The following is a 4329-nucleotide window of genomic DNA, read 5'->3' as shown; positions in this document are numbered from 1 at the left end:
TTCTTCTCATGTTGCTGCAACAGATCTTTATACAACACTTTCTCATTGAATATGACATCCTGACTTCTAACAATTTTAAGATTTTCAAAATCCCAAAGCTGATAACCAAATTTATTAATGTCATATCTAACAAAGACACATTTCTTTGATTTAGCTTCTAGCTTGGTTCTATTTTCAGAGTCTATATGAGCAAAAGCTTCACAACCAAAGGTCTTGAGAAAAGAATAACTCACCTTCTTACCAGTCCATGCTTCCTCTAGAATACCACAGCCCAAAGGAGTAGAGGGACCTCTATTAATCAAATATACTACAGTATTGATAGCGTCTGCCCACATGTGTAAGGGCAATGCAACATGCAACCTCATGCTCCTTGCGTCCTCCATTATAGTCCTGTTCATGTGTTCAACCACTCCATTTTCCTATGGAGTCCTTGGAACAATTTTTTGTCTACGAATACCATTAGGTGGAGCAATAATCTTCAAATTCATGACTACAATACTCACCACCATTATCAGATCTAAGACATTTTAATTTCTTACCAGTCTCATTTTCAACCAAGCATTTCCATTTCTTAAAAGTTTGAAATACATCAGATTTTTGTCTAAGGAAATAAACCCATACTTTTCTAGTTGTGTCATCAATAAATGTAACATAATAATGAGAGCCACCAAGGAAAATACCTAAGCTGGTCCCCATACATCTATATGCACAAGCTCTAATTTCTCCTTTTTGTTTTCCTTCCCTGTCTTTACAAAACTCGCTCTCGTTTGTTTTCCATACACACAACTTTCACAAAAATCCATATTTCGACATCTCAGACCTGGTAAAAATTTCTTTGAATGAAGTACTTTCATACCTTTCTCACTCATGTGCCCAAGTCTATTGTGCCATAGCGCTGTATCAGAATCTACAACAACTATTTGTTCTCCTTGCTCAACTATAGTAATTGTTCCTGAACATTCATTTTTCTTTGAAATAATCAAAGTAGAAGAAACAATATGACCTGTACAAAGATATAAGGTGCCTACTTTCACACCTTTTGCTACTAGAAGGGAACCTTTTGAAACCTTCTAATTTTTATCATTAAAAGTAACTACACAACCCTCATCACCGAGTTGCCTGGCTGAAATTAAGTTTCTACTCAGCCTTGAAACATGTCTTACCTCATGTAGTAGCCAATGATTCCCATTCTGCAACTTAATCTTAATTTTCCCCTTTCCAAAAATTTGACAGGGTTCATTATCCCCCAAATAAACAAGCCCAAAACCCCCTTGGACATAATCAATGAAATAACCTCTATGAGGTGTAGCATGAAATGAAGCACCAGAATCTAAAACCCATGAATCATCAACACTCTCTAAAGATAGAAGCAAAGCATCCTCTTTGGATTTGTTACTTACCACATTTTCCTCCTTGTCTCTATCTAATTTATCTCCTTCATTTTTCTTTCGATTCCAGCAATCTTTCTTTTTGTGCCGTGGTTTCCCACAGTACCAACAATCATTTGGTCCTCTCGATTGAGACCTCCTCCCCTTTGACTTTCCTCTTGATTTTCCATGATTTCCATAGTTATTTCCTCTCTCAGTTGTTCTACCCCTTCTTTTTGCATTCAAAGCACTTCCTAATGTAGATCCACCGAAGGATTTTCTACAAGTTTCCTTACTTAAAATAACACCGATCACATCATCATAATTTAGGGTACTAGATCCAGGAATAGAATTACTCATAGCCATTACCAAGCCATTCTAGCTTTTAGGTAAAGAACACAAAATCAAGAGAGCCCTAATGTCTTCATCAAAATTGACACCCACAGAAGATAACTGACTAGTAATAGTATTAAACTCATTTAAATGATCTGCAATAGATCCACCTTCTGCCATTTTCATATTAAATAAATGCTTCATGAGAAATACCTTGTTTGAAGTGGAGGGCTTTTCATATAGTGTCACTAGGGTTTTCATCAAATCTTCTATCGTCTTTGCTTTTGTAATGTTAAATGACACCAATGGTGCAAACCATAACTGAATGCTTTCGAGTGCCTTTCTGTCCAAAAGATCCCATTCAGCCTGTGACATAGTTCCCTGATTCTTGGCTTTCCCTTCCAACGGCTTCCATAAATCCTTCTGATATAGATAGTCTTCCATTTGCATCTTCCATAACTAGAAGTTCTGCCCATTAAACCTTTCAACCCTCAGCTTACCCTCATTTTCCATCACTCCCACTCAACTGTGAGATTCCCACTCAACCGTGAGATTCCCACTTAACCGTGAGACTTTCCTGTAGAGGATAACTGAATGACAACCTCCTCTAATACCACTTGTTAGGATAAACTATGGACATAAATAAAAACTACATGCAAATATAACCAATAACAAAAAGAATAATAGATCACACATAAATGAACACAAGGCACCAAGATTTAACGTGGTTCACCCAATCCTTGGGCTACATCCACCAAATAGCAAGTCTGATCTTATTACAATCTAGTGATTATAACCTGATTACAATTTGTAATCCCTTACAGCTCAATACTGCCACAAGAACCAATTTTGCACCACAACATAATGAAAATACCTAACCCTAAACCCTTTTATACAAGTATTTTATTCATTTTAGGGTTACAACATGTCGGCCATATGTCGGCCATAATATGTCAACTACCATGTCAGCTACCATGTTGGCCCCGAACCCCACTATTTATGAAGTATGTACAGTACTTTCCTGATCAATCACCATAATCTAATAGGTTCACCTATATTAATGCTTAAACCTTCCCTTTTTTTGATTGGATGCATGTAATAAATAGGGATTCACAATAAAGACTCATTCTTATCATCTAAGATTGCAAAATAATCCTTAAGTTGGCTCTAAAATGGTTTACAGAAAAGTTTGTGCCATTACAAATAACTATGAAAAAATTGTATAACTTAGCATCTGAAGTCCCTAATGCTTGACATCAACTACAACTTCAATGTTGTAACTTAGCATATGAATGGCTCAATATCCATTGATCACTTGACATTTGAATAACTCAACATATGCTATCTACTTGGCACTGGAGTGACTCGACACTTGAATCACTCAACACATACTATTGCTTAATACTTGAGTGACTTAGCATGCACTATCTCACATGTTATGCTTGGCATGCATTACTTGTTGGACATGAACTAAGTACATAATTTAAAAATGACTAAAGTGTATAGACACTCATCTATCAAAACCAATCTAAGATTAACAATATCTCGCTTTTACATGAGTGAAAAAAAGACTTGGTCATGCACGAATGATCTTCACTTACGCGAACAACTCAAATATTAAATATCTCTATTCAGCTTACATACAAAATTTCAAAATTTAAAATTTTTGCAAAAACATGTTATATCCATCATATCTCAAGATTTAATAACTCCCCCTAAGTTAATTTTATTGTTCTATATCTGAACCAAAACCATTTCTCTTGCTGAATAGATGTGTATAAGCTGAACTATTCTCTTATTTCTCCTCAAAATTTATTTCTCACCCTATCTTATTTCTCCCCCTTTTTGACACTTAGGTCAAAGAGTTATAAACTTATAGTGTGTTTATCCAAAAATGTATTATGGATCTCAAGAATAATCTTCAAAGAAACATCCCAATTATCACAAGCTACCTCTAATGATTTGATTTGGATGGGCATCTCATCAGCAAGGTGTACTAAGCCTTCATGAGTAGAAAGATGTGGATCTTTCATCATGAGTGTTTCAGAAAAGGCTAGTTCCTTGTGCAATATCTCCATAGATAGAGTCAACATAGACTAGATGCTAATCAGTTTAGCCTTAATGTTTACTTCATCTATATGTAGAACTACTAAATGGCTCTGGGTGTTCATGAGATTCCTAAAATCTTTCTGACTTTGTTCTAGAGACCTGAGGTAGAGTTATGTCAGATGACTGCATATGACTCTCCAAACTCAATATGTGGCTCCTGATTTCCTATGTGAAGAGTGTTGGATTGCACAATTTGGTCTACAAAGAGAAAATTTTCTCTAGTACCTTCTTTACATGGTCAATTTTGGTTGCTAACACAACCTGTGATAGTGCAATAACACATGATATCTTTTCATTGACATTATTCTAAAACTTTCTTTTAGACCATTCAAGTAATTTTACATTTGAATCGAGGTCTACATCATTTACCTTCTCAATTATGTTGGTTAACTGCTCTATGACCAGCTTGTTTGCTTTTAGTGCTAGCAAGCTAAATGCATCAAGAAACATTTCCTTGGTATCCAACAAGGCTTTCTTCTGCCTATGCTCCTGTCTAAGTAATTCTTGGTTTTTCTTCTTT

Source organism: Cupressus sempervirens, chromosome 4 (assembly GCF_028749045.1).
Source record: "Cupressus sempervirens isolate cs-2001-9-10 chromosome 4, ASM2874904v1, whole genome shotgun sequence".
In the NCBI taxonomy this organism is placed as follows: domain Eukaryota; kingdom Viridiplantae; phylum Streptophyta; class Pinopsida; order Cupressales; family Cupressaceae; genus Cupressus; species Cupressus sempervirens.
This window is presented reverse-complemented; position numbering follows the sequence as displayed.